This window comes from Mustela nigripes, chromosome 1 (genome assembly GCF_022355385.1).
Source record: "Mustela nigripes isolate SB6536 chromosome 1, MUSNIG.SB6536, whole genome shotgun sequence".
NCBI lineage: Eukaryota > Metazoa > Chordata > Mammalia > Carnivora > Mustelidae > Mustela > Mustela nigripes.
The window spans coordinates 261,329,922-261,340,637 of record NC_081557.1 but is presented as its reverse complement, the minus strand read 5'-3'; the positions used below and the strand labels follow the sequence as shown (position 1 = coordinate 261,340,637).

General features: G+C 34.9%; 1 protein-coding gene across 4 annotated transcripts in view; it reads left to right on the top strand.

Annotated features, from left to right (window-relative positions):
• ANKRD17 (ankyrin repeat domain 17) overlaps positions 1-10,716 on the top strand; it is a 161,854-nt gene that overhangs the window by 805 nt on the left and 150,333 nt on the right. The window lies entirely within an intron of this gene.

The window sequence follows — 10,716 nt, the reverse complement described above, 5'->3', positions numbered from 1 at the left end:
CCCCCCCCCCGAGTGGGTGAGCAGCAGGTTATCTTGGGACGGTTCACACGGTTAAGGATGGAGGGAATTGGTTAGATGCCCTCCGCACGCCCGGCGGAGTCGGCCTGGGGTCAGTAGGGCCATGTTATTCCTGGGGCGGGGGCGGGACCAAAGCGGGAGGGCGAGGAGAAGAGGCGGCGGAGGCTCGTGGGGACTGGCTCGGAGGTTGGTAGGTTTCTCCCACTCGGGGGGTGCAGCGCAGCGCTTCTGAGGGGAGCTAGGGTTGTAATGGACTCAGGGCTAAGTCTGTGTGTATGGGAGAGACACGTGAGAAGCTGTACTTTTCCATACTGTTCTGCTGCAGGGTTTGGGGGTTTTGTTTTTTGCTTTTTGGGTTTTTTTTCTTCCCATAAGCATCGTGGCTGCTGAAGTAGCCTTTAGCTCTTTGCTCTCTCAGGGATGGTGGATGAACTGAACTTAGATCCATATACGTTTTTATATAACTCAGTGGCTGAAAAATATCTTGGACTCTGACATGTGCATGCATACGTATCTTCAGATGCTTCCTTAGTGAGGAAAAATTAAGACAGGCTGGGTCGTTTTCCAGATAATATGGGACAACTAAAGAGTGCTTTGAAACCAGCCTTGGTTGTGGTGAGTTGGAATAGGAAGGCCTCTTGGTTTGTCCTAGTGATCTGGTTTCATAACTGTTTATAATTTTTCCTGGGTCCACAGACAGGCGGCGTTGCAGGACCTTATTCAAAGGCCACATATAACCCAAAAAGCTCAGTAAAGCATACCATACTGACAAAAAAACTAAGTTAGTCTTATTATCAGCTCTTTTGTAACTCTCTTGTCCACTCCCTGAAATGGAAGCTAGAAAATCTTGATTTGGAGAAAGAAGTTGTAACTTAAGGCAGCAGAAGGAAAACAGCTTTAAAGGCTGATTTTAAATCTTGTAAGAGAATGACTGAATTATCTAGAAGTACCACTTGCCATTTATTCTCTTCCACGGAGTTTATCTTGGTGCAGGGTTTATTTTTTTGAAAACTGTGTTACTGGAAGACCAGGTTCTCTTTTACCTCAGATTGGATGAAGTTATATAGGTAGAGATACAATAGTTCAAGTACGTATGCCAAAAAGATAGACACTCCTTGCTATTCCGTTATCCAGTTGAATTCTAAGAACAGGTTTGTGTTGATAGATTCTGTACTGATTTTAGTTGGACCTTTCAGTGTAGGGTGTTGCTTGAGCTACGTTTGAAACAATGAAGAGGAGGATGTGATGGGATTCTTAGTTCTAATAAAATCTATTATGGTAGTGAGAATCTTTCATTTGTATGATTCTTTGCAGAGATGAGAAGCATTTTTGAAGTAATCTAGTTCAGACCTTTTACTTTAAAAATGAGGAAAAAAAGGCTTAGATGAAACTGATTGTGGTAGATAGTAGCAAAAGTAGAAATTTAAAGTTTTCTAGTGGCTCAGACCAGTACACTTTTTATGACAGCTTATTTCCCCTCCTGACATCTTTCAAAAAATTAGGTAGTGAATTGCAGGGTAACACAATCATGCAGCTGTGGGCAAAGTGCCGATATTTTGTTAAGATTTTTAATTCTCCCACAAAATATCAGGCTCTGGTTTGGAACTTGGTATCAACTTGAGTGCAGTACTTCCTGGAATATTACGCTGTAAACTTCACAAACCTAGGTAGTTTTGTTCACTGGATTTGGCCTAATAAATAAAACTTTTAATAAGTTTATAGGTGTGTTAATTTTGTGAATCAGGTTTATTTCCTCAGAAAATGGGAATATGTGTTGACTTTCACCAACTAGGGACGTTTCTTTGTTTTTAATATGCTTTATTTTGTTTTGTGCACAGTGCTGTGAACAGTGGGTTTGTCCTTTGTTATGAAGATGAGTCAGGAGAAATAAGTGTAAGAAAGTGCAGCCATTAAAAATAAATCTATATAGGTGCATGTTGAGGGATGAGCAGGCAGAATGTTTCTTGTTTCTGCACCTGCCTCCATCCTTGACCAAAATAAAGGATAAACATACCTCACAGTCACTGTATACTGTAAGCTAAATGGATGAGTTGTGCAGTGTTTTTCATTTCATTATCATTTTATTGACATGTCAGCAGAAGGTTAACTTTCTGGAACTAGGAAATCCTGTGGCTAATACTCATTGTATTTAAGACCATTTTCTAATTCAGTCTCTTATTGGCTACACAATGAAAAATACGGAAAACATGATCCTTGAGATTATCCTGCTAATAAAAATCATCAAAAGATTAAGGAATATGAAGTGTTACAGTTTTTGTATGTAGTTGTGGTTTCAGGTATTTAACCAGATAATTTAGCAAATATACATACTTTTGCTACAAAGAAATGTTAGCTGGATATTCTCTATATCTGCTGAAAGAGGAAAAGTTGGAAGGAAAGGAGATTTAATTTAAACAAGAGCCTTACCTGAATGTTGAAGAACAAGCATCTGATTCTTATTAAATGTTGGAGTAGCGTATTGAGAATTGTATTTTCTATTGAATGGCAGAATAGAATAATCACATTTTAGATAATTTGTGTAACTTCATCTATAACTGGAAAAAATGGTATAAGAGCAAGAGTTCTCCTTTTCCCTCTCCTACTCTCCTCCCTCCTATTTGACTCAAAAATCTTAGATCAAAAATTGAAAAATGCCTAATTGCTTTGGCTTTCAGTGGGTGACTAATAACGGAAAATACACAGAAGTTTATTTCCTGACATAAAATTGTAATGCACTTCTTTTCAAATTAGTGACTAAATTAAATTGCTTACTTAAATATTCCAAGAAAAAGATGTTAAAATTGCATGAGTTGAATACTCCATTTCAGAAGAACTGTTGCTTTCTATTGAAGGCATTTTGAAATGTAATTGAATGGTTTCAGTGTTTGCTAATGCAGAATTCAAAGGGGAAAAAAACTTTCTTTAAAGGTGGGATTTGTGTTTAAAAGTAACTTTTATTAAAGATAAAATGTAAATATAGCAGGAGTTTTTCAGAATTCTGGCTATATTTGGTAAGTAACTTGAGGCCTTAAAGTTAAGAGACAAACCTAGTGGTGAAATTTTAGACAAGGGGAGCCAGTGAATAAATTAGTACTGACTTACTCACTTTGGAAAGGATTTGCAAGGCTGGGGAGAATCTGTTTGTAGATCTGGAAGAGGTAGGGTTGAGAATGAGGGAGAGAAAAAATTTATTTCAGTAGATTTTGCTCCCTCAAATTTGCTTCCAAATCTTATTTTTGGGGGGGGGGTTGTTTGTTAATGGAAAAATGCCATTCACTTTCCTTTGTTTTAATGGTAGAATCCCAGATGAGTTCAGAGAAACTTACTTGTTCCCCAGTTTCATCTCTTAATTGATATAGCAATATTTGTAAACTAGATGTTAAGATCTTTGAAAAGGTAGTTCTGTCATAATTTTCTTGTCTCTTAGTCTGGTTAAGCACAATACTTGATTAAAAAAACATTTTCAGTGAATATTAGTACTTAAGGAGATTCCATAATTCATTTGGGAAACCAAGAGAAGGAACAGAGTTTCTCCCTTCTTGAATCCAGGGCTGCCAAATAGCAGATTTCAGTATCTTGCAGTTACTAATTACTTCTCTTAGTGACAGTCCTCTCCCACAGGGATCTTTCTCCATAGGTGTTAGGAGGAAAGCCAGTTAAGCCAATGTACATTGATTGTTGAATGCCTGAGAAGTACCTTAAGCCTCTTAGGTATATTTACCTTTTAAAAGTGTAAAAAAACTCTTACTTACTCAGTGCCTACTGTGTGTCGAGTCTAGCGTAATGGTCAAGAGCATGGACTAGAGCTTAGAGTCAGATAGGATCCATCCCTTACTAGCATTGTGATATTGGACAAGTTACTTAACCTTTCTGCACCTTAGTTTGCTTTTATGTAAATGGTGATAAGGTAGATTCTACTGTATATCATTGGTATGAGAATTAAGTAATACAGATACCATGTATTCTTACTTTATTTTCATCATATCCCTATGAAGTAGGTGTCCTCCTCATATTTGTTTCATTATTCAATACGTGTTTAGAGTTCCTATTGTATGTTGGGCATTTTGTTGTACTGGGTAGTGCCCGTTTTGGCAGCACATAAACCAAAAAATTGTTGTACTGGGTAAGTAATGGTGAGCAAAACTATTTTAAGACACATTGATTTTTAAAATGCACCAGTGATTAAATAATAGGTTTTGGGAGGTATGATACTGAGAATAAATGGTTAAACGTAGATCCTGAATAAAGTGGGTGAGTTTCAGAAATATACAGATGTTGGGAGGGGTTATTCATGTTAATTTTAGAGTCAAAGATATTGGCTTAGAAGGAAGGGTTTTAGGTAACTTAATCAGGGTCACATAGCCAATAAGTTGCAGAACAGGACGTAACCTGTCTGTTTGATTCAAAGCTGCCTTGTTTGTTCGTTCATTCATTCATTCACATGTTCTGTTATGTGCATGATGTGGACTACAACATCTTAGATGTTGGCATTTCGGATGGTGTGAAAACAAATTCAGATGGTATAGGGGAACATCCTTTTAGGCAGTAGGGCAACCACTGAAGACAAATTGACTACCCCCAATTTTTCTTTCCTTTTCTTGTTCTTATTTTCTTGTTTCCTTCTCTTTTTCTTACTCAACTCCATGAAAAAGAAGAAATACAGGAAAGTACAGATGAAGTATGCCCATATTCCCACCATCTAGAATTAACAAATGTTAACTTTTATAGTTAACAAAATAAAGCCATAGTGAAAACTACTCTCTCTAGAAGCAGTCTGTTGCTTCTTCCTCCCTCTCAAGATTTTTACTTTGCAAGGTTATTTCCTTTACTAAGCTAAAAATTTTTTTTTGCTCTTAAATAGGAGTTGTTAATTTGGGATCTAGATAGGCTGTGAATACCTGAAATTAAACCCTAAAATTTTATTGAAGTTTCTTGTGAGGTGTTCTCTTCTTTCTCCCTACCCCCAATAGTGTGTGTGCAGAACTTTTATTAGATTCTCAGAGAGATCTGTGACTCCCTCTCTCCCTCCCACCTTGTTATTTTGAAACACTCTCACTCAAATAGTAGTGGGGAATCAGACAGGCATTTATGTGCGTTGTTTAGAATTGGGAAACTACTTGTAACCAAGGTAATGTAGTAACACGGAAGGCCTATTTCTGTTGTGAAGTCCAAGACTTATTTGTTCTTTCTGGTAAATTAGTCCTATGCTTACTCTTACCTTAAATCCTCACATTTTGCCTTTTTAATTGCTTAATTAATGAAGCAGCTTTCATCTGTTCTACTATGGACTACCAGATCTGAAGATGGGAAAGCTTGCCTTACACATCTTTATATATCCTGCTGTACTATACCATATGTGTTATATAAGTCCTCGTGTCTTAACCTCTGCTAGGCTTTCACGAAGTCAGATATCTGAAGTAAAAATAAATAAGTAATAAATGAATACATATTTCTTCTTTAACCACTTACTCTGGAAATATTGGGGAACATCAGAGGAATGCATTTTGATTCCCTGAAGGTTGCAAGAGTGTTTACTAGACTGTTTCTGCTAGAGTCAAGTTACACCATCTGGTTGACTAAAAGTTCAGTTTTTAGGTCTTGGAGGCAGCATATTTGCATTTATGGCAGCAGTTTCTTCTGCATTCTTATAAAGATGATTTAGTGAGTTAGGAAATACCCTTGTAATGTATTTCCATATAATTTTTACATACTTGACCATAGATGAAAAAAATTTCACTTCATAGTTGTGAGGTAGTGCCTGTTGATACCACTTGTGTTTTTGTTAGGACCAATAGAGGGCACCAGCATCCATGATAATCTATGCTCAATCTGACTAACTTCCTTCAACTTCCACATTTTGGAAAAAAAAAAAAAACATTAGGAAATTGAAGGTGGAGAGTGAATATAAATATCCTTCTGGTCCCTGGAACCTTACCTGTCTGGTAGTTATGCCTATCCACTTGGCACGCACAATCAAAATACTCTTCCTAACGTATGGTGTTTAACTTCTTAATGTATATATATTTTTGTCTTTATTTTGTTTTTTAAGATTTTATTTATTTATTTGACAGAGAGGCAGAGAGAGAGGGAATACAAGTGGGGGGAGTGGGAGAGGGAGAAGCAGGCTTCCTCCCAAGCAGGGAGCCTGATTTGGGGTTTGATCCCAGGACCCTGGGATCATGACCTGAGCTGAAGGCAGACACTTAATGATTGAGTCACGCAGATGCCCTATATTCTTATCTTTAAAAACATCTTTTCCAGTCATGAGGGGAAGTGGAATTGTGGAAGGACAATAGGTATCATTTTATCATTACTTATAACTTGGGTTTTAATTATTGAAGAGACATGTTGGATTTTATTTTTTCCAAAAATGCTTTGAAACTTGACATCAGTATTCACCTGATTATTGAAAGCACAATGTAGATTGCTTTCTGTTATCTTATAAAACTCAAATATTACCTTGATCTTTTAAAAGAGTCAACTTGGGTTTACTTCTGGGTGAGACTAGATGTAAAAGAGGGTCTGTTATGAAAAAATGTAGTTTATAGTACTTTAGGAATTCCGTTTGGATTCAGTGTTCTTTAGTATGTTTATGAACACTTTTGATAATATGATGAAGTCCCTCTCAACGTGTACAGATAGGTCAGAGTGAATTGTGTTAAATGAAATAAGGTTGCTGAGAATAGGCTAAATTAAATAGGTTTTTATGAGTTATGGATAAAATCCATGGATAAAAAAATGGGCTTTTTGGGGCAATTGATCTGAAACAAAACATACTTTTTCAGTATGGTGTTGAACTAGATGAAATAAGGCATTGGAGAATCCTAACTCTTAAATAATTCTATGATACATCTGCACAAAATTGATTATGTATATTTCTGCCTGCTGTACCATGAAAATGATGACTAAAACTAAGCAAGTTCTAGAGTGGGATAGTTTAAAAATGATTGGAGGGTTAAGGATGGAATCCATGATCAAGGAAGACTGCAGATTATACTTTATTTTTATTGCTTGTTACTTAATGTTCAGATTAATCAGTTACTCAAACTTGAATTGTGGAGAAAAATGAGAGATGTGTTAGATGGTGGTGTTTCAATTTTGAAAATAACTCCTCATTTCTTATTTCTTGAGATTATTTTAAAGTACACACTAGACATGACTAATTTATGAAAGTAGTCAGTATGTGTGCATCTCCAGCAAGGCATATTCTCCTCCTGAGCTATCATTGAGTTTCATTTAACTTTTTTTTTTCATTCCTCCCATATTCCCCCTGCCAAAAAAGGAACAGAAAAAAAAAAAAAAAAGTGAAGAAAACCTGTCCTAAAATTAATTGGTGATCTGGGGTTTTCTTCTTGAATTGTCTTTTAATTAAAGAACCTTTGAGAAATAGACCTGTAGAAAAATTAGTTTCATCAGTTTTCAATTTGGAATAAATAAACATTAACATAAAGCTCTATTTTCCTTTTCCTCTTTCCTGTCACCCTAAATCTGAGACCTGAAAGAAAATGAATTCTTCTTGTTTGTATCATACCAGGTCTATTTCCACTTCAGTCTTTGACCTTATTATTGTCTCTTATCTTTATGCGATTTCCCTCTTATTTTTTATTTGAATTTAATAACAGAAATAGCCTTGTTCAAAGGCTCCAGTACAGTTCTTAACTAGTTCAAGGTGTGGTATAGGAGTTAATTTTTTTACTTGACAAACATTTATTGACTCTATCCTATGTGTGGCTGTTTTCAGTATATAGTAATCTCAACCATTTCCCTCTCAGTGAATGTTGAAAAGTTAGCTCTAATAGAGTAATAGCTGTCTATGTTGAGTTGAATGATTTTATTCACCTTGTAGGTTAGTAAAAGTTAAATTTGTATACATGAAAAATTAGAATGATGGAATTGTTTTTCATGAGTTTTAGAAAAATCACTATTTATACTTTCCTAAATAAATTTAAAAAGCATTATTGAGACCTAGCAAAATGAGGGATAATGAGGAATTCGAAGAAACTGAAACATTATTCCTAGTTTCATAAAATTTAAATCATGTAGAGATAAAATTAATAATAATTTAAAACTGTGAAAATGGTTTTAGTCCTGTATAGTTAATCTATTTGGGAATCTGTGTTTTCAATATAACTGGGTTCCTTTAGAATTGGTCTTATTATATGGATTGTCTTATTTTTGTTTTTTATTATAAGTTGAATAGACTTTACATCTTTTATGAGTGCCTCTTGTAATGCTCACTAATTTGTGGTATCGTGTTCTGATTTTTTTAAGATAAGTCTGTATGTGCTATTTTTCTAGAATATCCTTAACCATTAAATGACACCAAAGACTCATCCATTCTAATTTTATCCTGAAGATTTTATAGTGAGAATAGGGGCTGTAAAGGTATACTTGTGGCTAATGCAGATACAAATATGTTAAAATATGAGAAACGGTGTTATAGGACAGTGTAGAGTACAGTGTTAAATATCTTCCAAATTAGATTTTAAATACAGTGTTTTTGTAGTTAAACATTATTAATTAAATTTATATACATTTGTAGGAAATTTGACAAAATGAAAAAGATCTAAAGAAGAATACAAAAATTGCCTATAATTTTATCCTTCACAATTAATCATTATTTTAACTTTTTTCTTTTTTTCCCCTTGGTGGATGTTAATCAAATTATCTGTCACAGAGAACAAAGCTGTCGCTTACACATTTTGTCTGCTAAAAGTTTCATTGATGAACATACTTAAAATAAATCAGTTGAAGAGAGAAGTTTTCAGATAATGGTTACGTACTTATTTATCTATAAAAACTAAGGAATGCGTTCATACTTTTTAAAAAAGTTTTCTAATAGCTAGAGTTTTTTGTCTTATTCTTTCTCAAAGCAGGTGTTGTTAACAGCTTGGTGTATATCAATCAAACATTCTAGTTTTTTGGTGGGAGGGAATGAATGAGTGTGGGGTGGGGAAGGGGGTCTGTGTGTCTGACAGAGTGCATTAAGATTTCCCTCATTGTTCTTACTTACTTATGGATGTTCCCTAGTATGAATGTTCATAATTTATTTGCTCTTTTTTATTGGTAGACTTTTTTTTTTAAGATTTATTTATTTTAGAGAGAAGGATAGAGAGTGTGCGCATGTGCAGGGGAGGGGCAGAGGGAGAGGGAGAAGGGGAATGTCAAGCAGACTTGGAGCCGGATGTTGGGCTTGATCTCACAACCCTGACTGACAGGATCATGACCTGAGGAAAAACGAAGCATCAGGTGCTTAACCAGTTGAGCCACCCGGACACCCCTGTATTGGTAGACATCTTGATTGTTTTTAGAACATTGCTATTATCTGTATAATGCTGAAGTGAATGCCCTTTTACAGTTATTTTTGAGTCTAAAAATATTTCTTTGGGATGGATTCCTGGAAAGAATTGCTGGGCCAGACGTTATGCACATGTTAAATTTAATAAATACTCCCCAAGTTTTACTTGCATCAACAGGGTATTTTAAGAATATTATTGGAAATGAGCAATCTTAGTTTTTAAAATGAGTTAAAAAACAGTGTTTTGTTTTTGTTTTTATTTTCCCAAGTACTGTTGACATTGGGTAAATTTTAATTTTTATTTTTCATTTTGATTTCTTTTGAAAATTTCCTGTTACAGCCTTTACTATTCTATTAGAATTGTCTTCTTTTTAGTGATTGTTGGTGCTGTTTATATTTATGCATAGTAATCCTTCACAGTATTATTTGTTCTTCATTTACAGTATTTTCACAATATAGAAATATTTTTATTTTTGTATAGTAAAATGACTTACTCTTTTACGATTTCCGGAGACCCTTCACCCCAATATTTTAAGAAAATATTCTTAGAAGTTTTCTTTTAATACTGCTGTGGTTTGTTTTTGAAAGATACACTGATATCTTTTTGGGTATAATATTTAATTGTTGTGTCCATTTCTTATTCTTTTTAGTAGCATTTGACTTTGTTGACTAATTTTTGCCTCTTAAAAATTGCTGTTCTTTTGCTTATGTAATACCACCCTCTTCTGTTTCTACATTACTAGCTGCTTTTATTGGTCTTCTTTCTTCCTCCTAGTCCCCTCACTCACTGTACATTTTTTGGTTATTTGGTACCTCATTGCTTAGTCCCGAATCCTATTTGGTCTTGTATGTAGTCTCACTTCTTAGGTGATCTTATCTAGTTTTGTGTATTTATGTATATGCTAGTGACTATCAAGTGCATATTTCCAATTTAAACCTTTCTTCTTGAGTACTGGTATGAACCTTTTGGTCACCCAACATTGGTACAAACCTTTCTCCTAATACATACTTTTCTTCCTTTCTCAAGAGAATCTCTCCAAAGTTCCATCCAGTTACTAGACATAGCTCAACATGACAGATATCTACATATTTCTTTTTTTCTTAATTCAGCAAGTAATCTATAAAACAATGAGTCCTTTTGTCCAACCCATTGCACAGTGGAGAAGGAAAGAATAGAAGTAGATAGCAGATCTTTCTGATCAGAAGATTCTGCTTTGGCAACTATATAAATTCCTTGGTTAAACTTTTGATTTTGCTCTATTAGTGGAATGCCTTTTGATTGTTGTGTCCCCTTGGCTTTGTTCTTAGGTGATTCTTTCTTGTTATTTTCCTTTGCCACATTTGAAGTAGTAGGCATTCAAGAATACAACATCCTAGGAATTGTACAACATTTATAGCTT